Source organism: Oxyura jamaicensis, chromosome 8 (assembly GCF_011077185.1).
Source record: "Oxyura jamaicensis isolate SHBP4307 breed ruddy duck chromosome 8, BPBGC_Ojam_1.0, whole genome shotgun sequence".
Taxonomy (NCBI): Eukaryota; Metazoa; Chordata; class Aves; order Anseriformes; family Anatidae; genus Oxyura; species Oxyura jamaicensis.
In genome coordinates, this window is record NC_048900.1 from 28,951,294 (window position 1) to 28,969,368 (window position 18,075).

Genomic DNA, 18,075 nt, shown 5'->3' on the forward strand with positions numbered 1-18,075 from the left:
GAAAAATTTCTGTCAAATTAGCTTAGTGGAATTTCTGATTGTTCGTTATAAAGGCAGCGTTCATAGAATTGCTTTTTTTTTTTTTTTTTTTTTTTTTTTCCTTTGGGAACTGGATTTAAGTTAAAAACTTTCCTGTTTCCTTTTTGTATGTATTTAAATACAGTTATTTTTCTTCTCTCAATGGTATAGCATATTCCTATGCTTGAGAAGTATAGGCTACTGAAGAACCATTGTAAATGGACATTACAGGTATGCTGTATTTTTGAAGGTATTTTGTCATATTAAGTTTGATGACGCTAAAGTTAGGGAATTCTGAGCAGAATTGCGAGAAAAAAAAAAATGTTTTAAAGGCTTTAAAACATTAGGTAGGCGGTCGAGGGTGTTAACCAACAGGGGTTGTAAAGCATTACACACTAAATCCAGTTTTTTGTTCACCTTGCTGCCACGCAGCCGCCGCGGCAGCAGGGCGAGGAGCGGAGGCCTGGCAGGGCAGCGCCGTGCCCCGGCCCTGGCTCAGCGGCAGGTTTCGGGCCCTCTTCCCTCCAGGTTGCTCTAGCAGTTGTTTTTTTGGTCACGCGAACGACTTTTTTCTCCCCTCCCCGTCTCCTTCTCTCCAGAAGTTGTCAGACGCACAAATTCTCTGACCTGCAGTCACCCACCCACCCATCCAAATTGAAAGGCCTAGAAAAGTGCTTAGCGCGAATTGACTTTGCCAGTTAATTCCTTTCTTTTTCCTCTTTTTGAACTAGGGCACTTGCTTTTATCATGCCGCACACCCCAGCAATGCCATTATTTATTCCTCTTCCTTTATAATAAAAACTTACGGGCTTAAAGTTAGGCAGCCATGGTACACTTTGTCTCTGCTGTTTATTCCCCCTCCCCCCTAAGGCCGAAGGGGAACAGAAACACAAAGTTTTCTCAACTCCACAGTATTCAGTCAGCCCACAGGAATATGCAAAATCCCTCTAACATTTTTTTTTTCTTTCTCTATTTCTCTTTGTTCCGTATATTTGCAGCTTTGTAGTAACAGTGTTATAAAATATTTACTGTACAAAAATACAAAAAACCCAGATACATAGCCTAAAACAGTTTTTTTTTCCTTGTGGTGAATTTTTTTTAAGAATGTCAGTTAATATTGTACTTTGCATTGTGTCTCTGGAAATATCTTTTTTTTTTTTTTTTTTTTTTTTTTTTGGTAGAAGGCCTCCATCGAACAAAATTAAAACCATAACCGGCATGACAATGTAAGGAGAGCTTCAATGGCACCTAAACAATAAATAAATAACAAAATAAACCTCATGAGGTCTGTTGGAGGCAGGTCTTGTGAAGTTAACACTGCCTGCTAGGCAGGATTTTCATTAAATCAAGCTTACAATGCCAATTTTGTCTTGAAGTCAATGCATGTATTACTGTTTGACAGTAAACCCAGCTATGCCATCATCAAGTCCAAGGCTGCGCAATAGTCTAATTAGTATCGAGTACATTTTCCTTTTATTTTTTCCAATAAAAAAGCAGTGGGATGAAAATTGCTTTGATATATAGCAGGTAACATTGAAGCTATTCCATAGCACTTAACTGTAGTGAATACTGTGTCACCAATTCTGAAATCAATTTAATGTTTAATGCAAATCCATTACATGGTGCTATTACAGGCTGGCAAAATGATTTACAAAAATGTGACAACTTGGGCTCAATTCACTCTGCTTTCCAACAATGTAAATGCATAGCAGTGTTTATCTGCATGAAAACTATGCACTAATCTATCTGAAAAAAAAAAAAAAAAAAGAAAAAAAGAAAAGAAAAGAATATATCAACTTTGGTATCTACTTTCCGTTTACTTCAATCCTTGCCTTTTTGGTCATTGTTATAATGCCAGCTTTAGGACAGAAAGAGTTATAAGAAAACCAGCATAATACCTGATATATTAAAATGTAGTGCCTGTGAAATCTGTATTATATTGCTCTTCTGAAGTAAGATTTTTCTACACCGGTAGCCTTCGCTGTCTGTCAGAACCTTCTGATATAGGTGATGTAAAATAACCGTACAATATTAATGCATGCTATTCCATAATGCTTAGTAGCTGTATGAATATTACTCAAAGTTATGTTAGTCTTTTTTTCTGACTTGGTTCTTGTCAGATAGGTTTAAAGATATTTCACTGAGAACGCAAATTCTGTCTTTTCTTGATTTGGGGTGTTTTCAGTATTTTGGAGGTATACATTTACTTAAATTCAGTATTACTTGTGTTTTGTTTTTTTTTTTTTTCTTTTTTTTCTTTTTTTTTTCCTTTTTTTTTTCTTTTTTTTTTTTTTTTTTTTTTTTTCCTAGAGGGCAGGACATGGTGTTTGAGACCAGAAATCCGTGCCTGGTAAGATTTTCGTCTCAAAAAAGCTACCCTAAGAATTCAAAGAGCTTGCTCTGAAGAACATACCATAAAGTTCAAATTTTAAGGGACAGTCCTTTAAACCCAGAAATGAGATTGAGCTCGTCTTGCGAGAGATTTCTTAATGGGCAGCGGTTAACCAGGTACCCATGCTTGACCCTTCTTCACACCAGACTTCCTCATATAGAAGAAAAACCCTTAAAAAAAAAAAAAAAAAAAAAAAAAAAGAAAGAAAAAAAGAAAAAAAAAACTCATGTGGTTGTTTAGTTTCATGCACAGTTGCAATATTTTTCTTCAGACAAACTCTGTACAAACTTTGGGCCCGATTCATAAAAGCTCATTTGCTATTAACACGGGACTCTGGTGGGCTTTTCTCCTCCAAATTTCGGATCGCTTTCTGTCCGAGGACACGCTCTGGCCGGTCCTTCTTACCCCAGCACGCGTGCCTGCTCGCTTTCCTCTCCTTCCCCTTCCCCTCGCCACCTCCCCTAACTCCAAACGAGAACAAAAATCGATGGGTCGCGGGGCCGCGGAGGCAGGAGGGGAGGAAGCGCAGGCCCATGCTCCGACACCTCGAACGCGAAGGCGTGCAAGAGAAAAGGGGGAGGCAGCGGACGGGGACGACCCCGAGCCGCGCTCCGACCCTTGCGAGGTTTTGTAACGTTGAGGTACACGCTGCTCGATTACAAAAGAGATTCTGTCTGTACCAGAAAAACGCGCTAGATTGCTACCTCTGAGCTCTAGAGAAAACCTTCGTAAAGGAGAACACTTGTATACAATGTGAACTTTTGTACTTTGTACGCTTTTTTTTAGGGAAGACTATTTTCCACTTAGTTAATCTTCTATGCTCGAGCATGAACAAAAACAATTGTGTTCAGTGAAATCCCCCCCCTTTTATCTGCATCCACAAATTAATATGAGGGAAAGAAAAAAAAAAAAAAAAAAAAAAAAGGAAGATGAGTTTCTAGACGGAGCATGGTAGGAAGAGAGTCCCAGGCTTGGCATCTCTGCCTTGGCCGCTGCTTGCTCTCGCTGCGGGCATCCCTTGGGGGAAAGGGCTGCAAAATTCCTTGCTTGGGAAACACAATCAAGGAGAAAGCCCCGCTTTGGATGGCTCAGCGGTTTCTCCGCGCAGTTGAGCTTTGACCTAGCCTTGGCCCGCTTTCTGAGACTGGTCCAGCCAAGTCCCTCGGTGTCGCTTTTAAATCCGGGGCACTAAAATTTCCACTGGCCGCGTGAAAGATCTGCTGCAAATTCACTTGACACCCGTGTTAATACCATGTCGTGTTCATTTTTTTATGAGTCAGGCCCCTCGTGCCTCTAGTATACTTGTATTGACTCTCATAGTTACCATTTTAGTTTTACTGTGTTCTGTGAAAAAAATTGTAATTGGTTGAGAATCACTGTGGGCATCCATTCTTATTCAACTAAGTCTCCGCAGGTTTTTTGAGCTGGTGTGGATTAGTTTAACTCTTGTATTCAACCATTAGTGCTACCACCTTCTCACATTACAATACAATTACTGGAAGCAAGTACTGCATTTCCTATGCAACAAAAAAGGAAAATAAAAAATTGCTAATGCTAACGGGCCGTGTTGTTATTTACTTGCACAGGGTATCTGCGCGCTCGCGGGACTCGCTGCGAGGCCGAGTGCTCCGGGTACGATACACGGGGCCGGCACCAGCCTGCCCACCTCGCTGCTCCGGGGTCCCCAAACTGCGGGAATTTGGTTAAATCGAACCGCAGTCGGCGCATCAGCTGTGCTGTCGGTGTCCCCTGCGCACAAAATTGCTCCTGCCGTGGTAACCAGCTGCATCTCAGCGAACCTCTGCGGGTTAAACCTCTCTCGAAGCACATCTAGTAAAAATTAACCGAGAGTAATTAATTCTGCAAGTGCCACGATGTATCTTTAAAGGTAGCTAAGCGCTAAAAATGCCACCACGCTGGCCAAGCGCCGTGGTGCTGGCTGCGTTTCAGCCGCTGCTGATGGTGGAGACCTCGCAGCCAGCCCGGGCCGTGCTGTCCTGCACCTCCCTGTGGGGCTCCTGGAGCGCGGGGCAGAAAGCACAGCTTTCCTTACTACACTCCGGAGTTTTTCCTCATGTGATGGCTTTTTCCTAAAAGAAACACGCAGAAGTTACGATTTGCAGAAGGCAATGTTTTGCATTTAAGCAATTCTGCCTGCTTTCTACATTAAAGCTGGCACAAGGCTGGGGCAGCTGTGCTGGTGGCCCTACGGGGACACGAGGTGGGGACCCTTGGGCACACACCCCTTCCATGGGCAGCACCAGCTGTGAAACAGCTCTTCTTTTTCTTTGGGGGAAAAATAGTGCTTTCCAATAACTAGTTGCCCAAAGCTCACCAAGGGCGGGTATTTCTTTTCTGACACACTCACCTGTTTCATTTTGGGCTTCAAGGACAGGACAGGAGGTTTGGGCCATGCTCAGATTTAATGTCACTGCCCTCTGGTGCCCCCTCCATGCCCCTCACCATGCCTCTGGCCTCATCTGGCCAGTGGCAGCTCTGTGCCTCATCACTGCTCCAGACACGGCACCAGCATTTGGGCAGAAAGCTCGTCCAGGGCTGCAGGAGAGAGCCTGAATGCTGGCAGTGCCCAGAACAAACCAGGAGGGGCTCCAAGAGGGTGGCCGGATCCTGCCCCACACAGAGCAAAAGCTGTAGGGGAGCTGCCACCTGTAGGGCCGGGCCTTGGTCACCCTCCCCCTCTTGCTTGCTGCTGGTCTTGCACTCGTTCCTTCTCGCTTTCTCCTTCTTTCTTCCTGCAGGAAAAAAAAAGGTCTCCATCAGCACCTAAGGAAATAAATCCCATTCATTATTTATCGCTGTGAAAAAGTGTCAGCTGGGATCGGAGTGCAAGAAGAATACGCAGCAGCCTGACAATGAAAAAATAAAAAGTTTGGGTGGGAGAATCACTGAGTGGTGCTCAGGCAGAGAAAAATTTCACTGCCCTGCCCTGGAGGAGAAGCAACGGAGGCGTTAAGGGGCCCGTGGGGCACGAAGCCCATCGGTGCAGGCACACTGCGCACAGGCAACGTGCACACACCCCGGCTCGCCCCGCTCGTGCACATGCACGCAGGTGGGATCGCACATGCACACGTGAGGTTTCATTTATCACCGTTTGATCACACCTCTCCCCTCCCGTGCAGCCGGGCAGCAGCACCTCAGGTGGAGCAGTGGTGATGATCACGCCGAGTTTCGACCTTCGGCATTTTCACCTTTCCTTCCCCAAATCCGGGCCGTGCCCAGTTGCTTTCGTGTCAATGATACATAACATTCAGAAACGCTCACTCTTCTCTCACGCTTACTGTTATTACAAAGATATCCCGAAGGTATTACTTACACGTCACGAAGCAATGGCCCTTTAAACTCATATTAGTGGCGGATCTGGCTACTTAATCTCTTCCTTAAAAGTTCCCGATGATACGGAAAGGAAGAGGCTCGGGAGCGTGAGCGAGGCAGCGGGTTCGTCTGATGTCTTATCTGCCGCAGACAAGCCGAGCCTGGAAATATTTATTGGTTCAGTCCTTCAGCAACATGGTATTAATTGCCTCCGAGTGTTTTGATAGGTAGTTAGCACAAGGGTATTAATGAAAATAGCACCACTTCATTTTAAAATTAACTACTTGGCCATTCAGCAACATGAGCTGATAAATTATGGCAATAAATTCGTGACTGAGATTTATGCAACGGCACCGCGCGCTCCCACGGCGCGGGGGGCCGCAGCCCCTGTCGCCCCCACGCCTCCACGCAGCTTTGTGGGCGCCTTAAATCCCTGCAGACGCTCGGGCGCGGGAGTTTCAGGACCTCTCGGGTCAGTTCTGGTGCTCTTTAAAAGCAACGGTGCTGGAGGCAGCTGCAGCAGAGCCCCCAGCAGAGCAGGGAGCGCCGCGGGACTGAAACCACCACGGGCCCCCTGTTGTTGGTTTGATTACACCAGGTCCCGGAGCTGCCCACACCACAGCACCCGAATAAATCCTCCCGTGCTCCCCAAAACCTTGGAAACAGGGAGCCGGGCTGCTGCTGCTGCAGACCTGCAGGATCTGATGTTGTTGTCGTTGGGTGGTGAATGGCCTCGCACTTGCCAACGCCAGACCAGCGTCTGCTGATTCCCGTCCCTCTCTTCCCTTCCAAGAGGCAGAAGCAAACCAGGGCTGTGATCAAGGTCAAACCCAAGCCCACCCCTTTCTCTGGGATATTTTCCAACATGTTCTTGTGCTCAGGCGGGGTTTTTCTGCATCCCATCTCTCAGAGGCCAGAGGATGCGCCAGGTTTTGGGCTGCACACGGCCGTCGACGCACAAGCCAAGAGCAAACCCGCTCTGCCCACGGCACCTGCGGCACCAAAGCAGCCCCGGCTCAAACCGTGCTCGCCCAGGACATAAAGCCTCTCGTGAGTGCTGTCCATAACCCGCCTTTTTTTGACAAAGAAATATTAATCTGTGAAAAATGAATGGCAACTCCCTGCCTTAGGCAGCGAAAAGATTGGAAAATGTTCCTATAAATGTGATTCATATGACATAATACCTGCCCGCGAATTGCATTATCCAAACCCATTAGAATGGAGATGCAGCCAACTATTTTGTGATATGGGGTTTAATCTTTTTCCCCATTGTTCATTATTACCCTACAGAAATTTCATAACCTGGTGGCTTCCTCCCCCCCCCTTCCCTTCTAGTTTTGGCTTTTCCCTTGTGCCACCCCAGTGGGATGAAATGAGTGGAAAACACCCCAAAAAGGGCCCAACATCTGCGTGCTGTGGGCAGAGGGCACAAACCTGCCGGGGGTGTCAGCAGCGGGGTGCTGAATGGGGGCACGGGGGGAGGTCTCGGGGTGGCAGCCCCAGCTCTGGAACAGCCGCGTGGGCAGCAGGATGGGGGACACTGCGGGTCCCCCTCGATGTCTCCGCTCTTCAGACAAACACGAGCGATGCGCTCTCCTTCCAAAACGGTGCGTGTGCTTACCGGGCGGGAGACGCACCCGTTTCGTAGAAAATTCAGCTAAATGTTGCATTTATTTATAAACGTGACAAATTTAATAGGGTAGGAAAGGTATTTGAATTATTGATTGTTAAATATTTAAGCTCCGAGTACCCATCCATCAGCATGTGTGAGAAAGCTTGGGACAGATTTATGATGTTGGAGTTTTCCTGGTTAGCTGGCACTTGGCATTTCTATTAATTATAGCCCACACACTCGTTTTTTTGTATGTGTGTGTGTTTTGTTGTTTTTTTTTTTTTTCCCTGGGATTTGTTAGAAGTATTTATAAAAGATGTCCCTATTATACCATTTAAATATTGTTTGTGCAACTGGAACATGTTTTCTATCGGGGATTAATACACTGTTTGATTTAGGAGAAAATTAAATTAGAAGGTGTAAGTCTCAGGAGACGAGTGCTTTATTTGAAAAGGGTTTCCACCACTGGAAAGCACAAAGTTTTTCTTTTACGTATAAATATTTTGCTCCCGGTGTCCCCGGTGTGCGGGTGGGAAGGAAGCAGAGGACTCAGCCCCTGTTTCTCCACAGCCCGGTGCTGGGGCAGGTGGGAGGCTTTTGGCAAAGGCTTCTTTGACCTTAAATCACTCAGAGTCTAAAAAGTGCCTCAGTTTTGCCAGAACTCCTGTTGCAGTGTGAGTAAAAGCTCCTGGTTCCCAACCCGGGGGTGAAGCCTCTGCCATCACATGAGGACGGGGCGCCAGGAGGTGGCACCTCCTGTGCCCGGCTGTGCTCTGGCAGGAAAGTGCTGATGATGCTCGTCCTCGTTTGTCCCCAAACTGAATTTGTGGCAGCGGGAGGGGATTTATTTTGTCCTGTCCCATACTTGGGCACAGCTCTGTCACTGCCAAGCATCCTCCCTGGTTGCTCCACTCCTGATTGCACGCTCGGCTTGGGGTTGGTCCTTTCTTTCCTGGGGGCACGGAGGCTTTGGGGAGGAAAAGGCTCAGGGCAGGCCGCAGGGGCGAGGCTGTGCCCTGGTCCCCAGCTGGACCCTGCACACCATCAAACGAGCATCCCAAAGTCCTCCTCGTCCCAGGACTTTGTCTTCACTCTGTAACCGCACTGATGATGGGGAGGGGGCAACATCCATTGTGTTTATTATGTTCATTAATAACCCCCCCCCAACAGCCCCCGTTACTTCCCTGGGCAGGGAAGGATGCGAATGCCCGCGTCGCGGGCCCAGCGCCACGGAAGGGTTCGTGCAATGGGAGGAAACCGCCGAGGAGCAGCGGGTCAATAATGCACCTCCTAAAAACCAGCTCCCTGAGTGTGTATCGCTATGATAGATTGTAATTGCTCAAGAAGAGCCATTATGGCCTGTTAGGTCAATACTCTGCATTTCCAAAGTGCTTTAATTAATACATATTTACATCAGGTAATACCAGGGATTTCTCTGAGCCGTGGTATGAGGCCAAGAGAGGCTCCTAACTTTCATAATTTGGGGGGGTGGGCATGATTTAGTCTCTCCGTGCTTTGTTGCAAATTACAGAAATGCATCTGGTGTCATGAGCAGCAAGAAACTCTCCATCCTCCTCCAGGCGGCCCCGCGCTTCGGGAACGGGCCCGGGGGCACGCAGGGAGCAACCCCCAGCACTTTGCCAGCCGCAGCCCCTTGTCCTTCCCCTCGCTGTTCGGGGCCATAAATAAGGGAACGGCAGATATATTGCTGCTGCTGCTACTTGCACGGGCAGGCGCCATCAGGAGAAAGCTGCGGGCACTGGGGAGGTGAGCGCCCGACTCCACCACACAGCAAAGCCCTCGTTTTGCCGGGTTTTCACCCGTTTCCTTGCCCTGGGAGCGTGCAGCCCTCCAGGAGGGGCCGAGGCTGAGTTCAAGGCTCTCAGCCCACGCCAGGCACTCAGGTGAGTGCTGGGGCTGCCTGGTGCCCCAGGTAACACCGAAACACAAACGGGGCAAGGTTATTGATTTTTTTTCTCCCTCCTTCTTTCCCCGAGACCACAAATTAGAAACGGCGCTGCTAAAAATCACTGGGCTCTCCGCAAATTTTAATTAAAGCATAAATAAATCATTTTGGGCGCTGCACTTGCCTATAAACAATGAGGGAGATGGCACCCTTACAACTGCTTGTCAACATTTGGTGACTAATGAGTCACTGTGAAAATACAATCTGAAGCGACCGAATTGAAACCAGACCCCGGCGCTAACGAACGGCACATGCCCGCCCGCCGCAGCACGGCGGCCCAGGGCCCCCAAACCGCCCCTGGGGGCGGGGGGTGCTCAGCCGCGCAGCCCCGGCCTTTATTGAATCAAGCGCAGCGCTGTAACGCGATATTGCAGCTGCAGCCTTTTTGCCACGTTGTGGAGTAATGTTTTCCCCTGTCCTTGCAGCAAACAATAACCATATGCTGCGTGTGTTACCAAATGTTTATTTTATTTCTTCGTCAGGACGCGAGGCGGGCTCTGAAGAAGGGCTCGCGCTGTTCCAAGTGGTTTCCAGCCAGCCCTGCAAGGACCGCGGCATCCCACGCCGGGCCTCGCCGCGCGGCCCCGTGTGGCCCTGGGCGCTGACCTGAAGGGTGTCCCCGCACTGGATACCACCCCACACACCATATTGCACCCCCACACACCATATTGCACCCCCACACACCATACCACACCCCACCACACCGCACCATGCCATGCCACACCGGCCTGCAGCAGCACGGCCTCAGACGTCCTCCCTAGGCCACACGTCGCACTCACACCAGGCAGCTTCCCCCTCAGTTCAACAAGACACCACCTCCTTAGGCAACATTGGTTTTCTCTACCAAACATGTAAAGCAGAACTAGTTTTCAAGGTTTTTTTTCCCCCACAAGGGAGCAAGAGGCTTTACCCAGGCAAGGGCTGCACGTCCCATGCACACACCCCTCCCTGCATTTCTCCCATACACCCAAAAGCTTGCTGCGGCCCCATGACTGCCGGCACCCCACAAGCTGCAGCTGAGTGTCTCCACACTGCTCCTAAAACACCCCACACCAATGCCATTTCCACCCCAGCACCCTGCTGAGCCCACCCGACCCCACGACGCTTTGCTCTTCGTTTTAATTAATGAGTGAAATGTTCAGGATCCTGTGGGCGTTGTGGTCATTCAGCCCCAAAGAGCTCAGGCGCAGGCAAGTGGCCACTCTTCCCTCACACCCCTGTCATTCGGCTGGAACAACACCAGCAGCTGGACGGACGGACAGACAGACAGACAGACGGACAGCCTGTGTCCAGCACGTCCAATGTATGCTGATATCTGCAGCCCGATTCCCAGAGGGTCTCCTCTGGGGGTCAGAGCCCAGCCCCTGGTGCCATGGCAATGGGAATTAGGCCTGCTTAGCTCGCCTTTTTTTTTCATTATTATTCCCTCTAAAGCAGGCTCGTGAAAAGAAAGAAAAATATTATGTTCCGTGTGTCGCTTCTGCGAGTCAGAAACCAATCTTGACAGGGGAAAAAAAAAGAAGGGGGGAAAAAAAAAAAAAAAAGGAAAAAAATCCAAAAGCTCCCAACTGCAGCACATGCTCATGGAAACAAGATGTGGAGCACATGAGGCTGTCCCAGGGAGAAAGTTTTCTAAAAATAACATATGCAGATTATGTACATAAAATGTCATGAAATATCAGCACATAAAAACGTGTGGTAGTTCAGGCTGTTGCAATTACAGCTAAAATGTGCCAGATGAACGACACGCAGCATTTGGTGCTGTCTGCAGCGAAAGCCAGGCACGGGGCCAGCGGCCGCGGGTGCTCAGCACCACAGCACTGCCACACCACGACCCACGGGTCACCCAGCCCACCCCAACGCCGCTGCCGAACACTTCCTAGCTGCCCGTTTTCATAAAACATCCATCTCTGGATTTCATTTCTGGGCCTGCTTTGCTCCTCGTTGTGTGATGGCTCTCAGCCTTGTCAGCAGGAACACAGCGGGGAAGGGGGGGGGGGTCCCCGGCCACATAGCTGTGTGTACACACAGACATGATTTGGTTCACGATTTGTCCTCATGCAATGGTGATCAGAAAGTCGTGCAACTGTGATCAGAAAGTTCCCCGCACACAAGGGGAGCCCCACACAGCCCAAGGGCCACCTCTTTCCCCTGGGCTTTGTGCTTGCTGCAGGACACTCCTAACAGAGCCGCGCAAATGGAACCATGCCAGCTCTTTGGCTTCGCTAAACCACATTTTTCAGGTAACGTCGCTGCTTAGGGCAGAGCAAAACTCACCTCAGCGGGCCCATGCTGGATTTTGGGCAGCACCAGGCACAGGCGGCTGCAGGGACCAGCCCTACCGGCGGCTCTGAGGCCTGCAGCGCTGTGCTGAGGGGCACTACCTCATGCAGGGCAATACTTTGTTAGGTTGCACTTTTTAAATGATTTTCTAGCAAATAGGGGTTTTGTCCGTCGAGTCGGCCAGAATTAAATTACTTCGCAAGAGATTTCTTTTTTTTTTTTTTTTTTTTCCCCCAAGGATACTTTTTATTTCGTGCCGCAAAAACGCATGCTGCTGGCGGCTCTCGGGGAGAACAAGGCCTTTTGTATCGAAGTCCAGAAAAGCAACATGATTCATTGCTTTCTCATTATTTTGTCCTCTTGCTGGATATTGCCGGGGAAATTCCACCCCCCCCCACCCCCCTTCCATTTCTTTCTTTCCAGCCCGTTTGAAAGCAGCTGATGGAAGGAGGGGAATATTCATCTCCCCGCTTTGCTCACGTGGCCAGCGGAGCCTCGGCAAACTTCGATGGCTGGCGTCCCGGCGCCGAGCAGCCCGAGCGTGGGGAGGGCAGCGGGAAGGCTCGCGCCCTCGGCTCGCCTCGAGAGCCTTCCTGCGCCGCAGCTCATTCCCCTGCAGTGCGGGGAAGGCTGTCTGCGGGAGTGAATTGTGTACTGCGGCAGACGGGGCTCTTTTTATTCCCATTGATTTCCGGTTAATCGCTTTTGCCCTCCCGAGCCGACGCGCCGGCTCGCACGCCAGGCTGCGCCGTGGCCACCGGGGCTGGGGGGAGGCAGCGGGACCCCCGTGGGGGCCGGTGGATGCCCGGAGGGCATGGGGAGGTTTGGGGCTGCAGGTGTCCGCTTGGGAAACGAGCCACAGCATAGTGCACGTTCATGGGGAAAAGTTGTGCCAGCTCTGGTGGGTGCTGAGCGGCCTCAGTTTCCCCAGGCAGGGAAATGGGCTGATTTTCTTCATTACTAAAGGACAGGAGGGATAACACCAAGATATTGCATAAATCTTCATGAGGGCCCCCTCCTCTCTCAGCACCATGGTCCTGAGCCCTCCTAAGCGCCGCCTGCCCCAAGGAAAAGCCCTTCTCCCAGCATTTTCCCATCTGGGATGCTCCCCTGGTAGAGATCTCACCTCACTGTGCTGCGCCCCCTCCTTTACAGCCTCCCCGTTGGTTTTGGGGAGGACATTCTCATTTGTAAATAACATTTTTCACCACTTGGGAGTAGGCAGGGTGCTCTCATTTTCTTTCCCAAGGGGGTCTGGAAGAGGGGACAGGTGCCTGGCCTGCACCCACACCCCTGTCCTGTCATGGTGTCAGGCCCCTGCAATGCTCTCCTCCACACCACTGCCTCACTGCCAGGCCTTCTGCCTTACCACAACATGCAGTGAAGGGCAAAATTCAGCACGGCGACATCCATGGGGAGGTGGCACGCAGTCCTGCTGAGAGGGGTCAGCCCAGACGGAGGGAGAGGAAAGAACTGTGGTGGCTGTTGTCTGGCACAACGGAGGAGAAAATGGCCAGGGGCAGCGTGGAGCAGACAGCTCTCCTCCCAGCACGGACAGGATCTGGACAGGGAACGTCCCACCAGAGCAGCTGTGGAAGCAAGGCTGGAAAATGAAAGCTCTGGAGCCAGGAGAAAGAGGAAGAAGCAGATAAAATACACTTCTGAAAAGGACTGTGAGGTGAGACTCGTGACTTTTTAATGCACAGGAGCAACTTCACTCCCTCTGCGGCAAGACACGGCCTGGCCTCGGCTCAGCCAAACGCCAGTGGGAAGGGAAGGGAAGGGAAAAGAAGGAAAGGGAAGGGAAGGGAAAAGAAGGAAAGGGAAGGGAAGGGACACATCTGGGCATGTGACGCCTGACAGAGGGCAGCCCGGCCCACTCCGAGCCCTGGAGGCAGCAGTTCAGCGCCGTGCTGCTACGCCGCCGTCTCAGAGAATTTCAATTCCTGCACGCTGAGGCAGACAGCGGAGGGACGGCTGGCCCACGATGAGGGGCGCCTTGTCAGAAGAAACTGCTGGAGAAGGGAATGTAAATGCTGCCAGGTCACCGCGTTGGCAGAGGGTTTTGCTGGGCTGGGCTCAGTTTTTGCTCACCCTGCGAGGGCTGACGTGGACGTGGGAGTCTGAACAGCGCTGGTGGGAGCAGCAGCTCAGGCCACCCCCAGCACTCCCTCAAAGTCAGCTTCTTAAAACAAACACCGCCCTGGGACAGCAGCTGCTGGAGATAACCAGAGGGTTTGGGTGCTGGAGGCGTTTGGCCTTCATGTTTTTCTCACTCCAGGCACAAAATGCACTGTTATCTTCCATCCAGCACACGCACCCGGCGCTGCTGGTGCCGTGGGCACAATGGCTTCTGAGCGTAGTCTCAGTTTTGTTCACCTCGGAGAAAGTCATTGGTCAAATTTAATTCGAACAGGGATCAATTAGAAAAGGTTGTGACAGACAGTTAAAGTCACCGGCAACTCCTATAAATTGTGGGTAGAATTTCCTCCTTTGCCATATACTGGTTTAATGTAGGAAATGGCTCATTTGCAAGCTAAAGGTTTAATTAGGAGAAAAAAAAGGTCAGCAGAGATCAGATGTGAATTGCAAAGTGCCAAAGAAGTTTACTGCAGCATCATATTTATTGAGGGGCATGCTATAGATCTGCTCCCTCTCTGCCCAGAATGCTAATAGCATCCCTTTGAATTCTTAATATCAACAGAAAAATCATTGATGATACATGGGGTGCTTTAAAACTATTTGGCACCCACTTTGCCTTTATGATAATCAGAGGGCTCTGCTAAGACCCAGAGACTCCTTTACCCATCTTGTTAATTGTGGATCACTCTTTCCAGGTCAGGTTTCCACAACGTGACACCTTTCAGCTCGCTGTTTCCTCTCCCACCCATCGCAATATGAGCTTCGCACAAGATATTTATTGCTCCTACCGATCAGGGACACAGTCACGAAAGCAGTGTAAATCGTGCCAGAAATACCAGTGTGATGAAAATTCATGGGGATTCTTCCCCACCTCACTGTATTCCGAATGGTTCTTGGGGGCGTACGAGCTGCAGAAATAACGAGTTCTGTAAAAGCTCTCTCCAAAGCCCCAGCAGCATGCAGGAGGGCTTGGCCGGGGGGGAGGCAGCACGAGCCTCCTCCAGCCACCTTTGGGCCAGTGATGGGTGAGCAGAGCCACGGCCGGCCCCATGGAATTGCACCTGGCACACCGCTGCTCTGCAGACAGACGAGAAGTGCCAGCAACTCGCCCTGAGGCCTGAGGAGCTGCCCCCCAGCCACCACACCTTCGGGGATATTCCCACCGGTGGGGATTCATTTCGGTGCTGCAGCAACTTCCCTCCCGCTGGGACCTTGCCAGCAGGCACAGGTGCTGTTTCCAGACCAGTCAGGGCTCAGCTGGGGCTGGGCAGCTTCCACGCTGCGAGGCCGGGGCTGAGCCGGGCTCTGAGCGCACTGCATCACCGCCGAGCGCGATCAACACTGCAAAGGTGCAGAGACTGCGAGCAAGGTGGAGTGAAATCAAAATGGCAGCCGGACCTGGCCAGGAGAACAACGGCAATTTTTACAGTCACTTCCATTTGTTCCAGTATCACTCAACCCAAACCCAGTTTGATTTGATGCCGCGATTTTGCTTTAAGCAGCGCTGTACGAGACAGGACAGACAGCAGAGCAGATTGCAAACCCGTGTCAGTAATTTCAGCGGGCAATGTTAATTCCCAGCACCTGAGACTCAAGTCCTCCATGCAGCGTTGATAGCACTGATTTCAGTAATTTCGGCAAAGCAAACTTTCTGAACAGCAGGCTGAGGATGGAGAAAGCTCTTCGCTCTTGCAGAGGATCAGGAACACAGCAATTATTGGCCGGCAGTTCCAACTGCCTGGTAAAGTATGAAGAGTAAAATAAACACGTCGTGGCTCTGAGCTCCGAACAGAAGAGCTGTAATTGTTCTGAAGTTCGACCACTGCCCCAGCTCACCGCACGGGGGGAACGACGCAGACCTCGGCGCATCTCGCTTATGACAAAGGCGCGTGGCGCTCCGTGATTCCAGCATGCCTAAGGTTCAGGTGGGATCCACGTAAAGCATCAACCATTCCCTCTCAATATCACCCCAAAGCAGCACTACCTTGGGCGAACCCCACTGCCGTTACAAAGCTGGCTTCTGTGAACGTCTGAAGAGGCGCAAGAGCCTCGCTCGTCTTTGCTGGGTGCGCAGGAGCAGTTCAGCAGCTCCGACAGCCACATCGTGCCTGGTATCATCTAAGCTGACTCGATAGAGATGTCAAGTTTGAAAAGATAGCAGAAGGCTGCCTTGCAATTTAATTGGCTTACACTGCTGTATATCCTATTTTAAAAGTAAGGCCTTTAAAATGCGATTTGGACGAGAAACTTGTGCAGGGCTTTACCCTGGGCAGTCTCACAGACCTCTCAGCGACAAAAACAGAACGGCTCTTAATACGAGCTGCGTATACGGCTGGATTTATGGACTATTCATTATTTTAATAGCACTTATTGACTTAGGGTCAAATATCTTTTTCCAACATTTTTTTTATTTAAGGAAAGAGCCCGTATGTCACAATCTCATGCCTCATCTAATTGGATAAGTGTTTCCTTTGTCCTTGAAACCGAAAAGTAGAATGCGTATCCAGGAGCTACAGAATGAAAAAGCATCTGCCTTTGGTATTTGGCATGCCTCAATTAAAAAACCCGCTGCCTGTGCTATAATTTTTTTGAATTCTGACCAGCGCACTTCTGCTCAGATTCAAACAGACAGTTCTGAAGGTCGAGCTAGGGGTATTTAAAACCAAATCCTTTGGAACAATGCTTAGAACATTAATGTTTTACGTACAACAGAAAAGAGGCCCGGAACTAGCAGAGCTAAGCTTGTGGTCATGCTGAAATCCAAGGACCGATTCACATGCTCGCTTGTCTTGGAGCGTTTCTGCAGGCTCCTGCTGGACTGCAGTTTAAGTCTGTTTTCACGACGTGGCTCCCCTCCCTCCCATTCCCACGAAGCCAGTGCTCAATATGCACAAAACACTTCCATCTTTAAAAAATAATTGAAAAGGTGCACCCTGAAGTTCACTGGATCGATCCCTCTGAATTATTTTATTTAGAAGACACTTCATTGTGTCAAAGATTTAATGGAGAGGTTACGATGCCCAGCCTTCGGAATGTCAATGCATTAAACTGCAGCGTTGCAGGGAATGTTAAAATCCCCGTAACGTGCGCCCAAGCAAAACTGTCAGATTTGTGAAATATGAAAATTCTTACACAGTTTAGATAAGACCCAGACTGCTGAGGAAAAGGAATATAGCGGCCAGAATCCTTCAGTGTGTGTCTTACGAGTGCAGGGGTGAAATTGAGCAGCCTCTTTCCAGACTCCTTTGCCTTTCCTTACCTTCCTTCGAGTGCTCACTTCCCCGCCCGTGCCGTTGGAAACGCATCCGTTTTTCCATGAGCACTATTTCCCGGCATACTTGATTAAATACCTTCCCCTGTTATTTACAGCCTATTAACATATCTTCGGCACGTACCCTCACCAGACAAAGATCTCTGCTATCAAATGCAGACCTCAGCATGTCTCAGGCCAGAGCAGTTTACTGCAATGGTCTCTGCGTGGGGCTGCAGCTGAGAGCACTGAGACAACTCCAGCACTGCAGAGCGGGGTTATCTGCTTAGTAAGCGGCACCGCCGGTGTCTGAGAGTTACCCGGCTTTGCCACATTTTACACTTCTTGGTACATGTGATAAGGCCATAATACAGAAGATGTCCAACGGATTTTTATTTCTCTCCTAGGGGAATGTCTCTCTTCGGTGCTGCCGGAACAACTGCGATCCACCAAAGTACTTCGAGGCTGTAAAGTTTCAAGTGAAACGGAAGGGCGGGGGAAGGAATGACAAGTCCTTTTTACTGAAATTCTCTCCCCAAATGGATTTGGCAGAGCCCAGCTCTGCTGATCTTAAAGCAAGGTTTATCATTTGTGCAGGCTGCTGCCTGAAGGGGGAAAAGATCTTTGAAGTTTCTGAATGATGGAAGGGGTCTCCCCCCGCTCTCGCTCACACACATTTTTTAAGGGTGGAGACTGGGAGATGCTCAACTGCCCTGAGTCAGGAAATTACACGACAAATTAAACAATTATGTGTTTTAGTGCCGAGCGTCTATTTAGACACAGCGCCAAACATGCATTTAACATGAGTTCCACGGGCATTGACGGCTCCCCATTACCTGTAGCTCAGCGTTGCACGGTTTTCCTGCACGTTTAGAGCCCCCCCACCACAGCATCTACACCTTGGAGAGATTTCTTTATCATTTATTACAGAAGGCACTGCCTGGACACTGTTGGAGTGACAAGGACTATTTCCTTAATTACTGTACATTGATAATAGCATTTACTCTGGCAGCTCCAGTGCTATTCAATCAAGCAAGATTCAATACAAAAAAGCTGATTTGCCAAAAAAGAGATTAGCA

General features: G+C 49.7%; 1 protein-coding gene across 17 annotated transcripts in view; it reads left to right on the plus strand.

Moving 5' to 3' along the window:
• The window catches only part of NFIA (nuclear factor I A), a 348,955-nt gene extending 344,987 nt beyond the window's left edge, over positions 1 to 3,968 (plus strand). For all 17 annotated transcript variants that reach the window (XM_035333978.1, XM_035333984.1, XM_035333977.1 and 14 more), the window contains one exon: positions 1 to 3,968. This exon is cut by the window's left edge and continues 3,219 nt beyond it. The gene's annotated coding sequence lies outside the window, so the exon portion shown is untranslated.
• Positions 3,969 to 18,075: the final 14,107 nt, after the last annotated feature.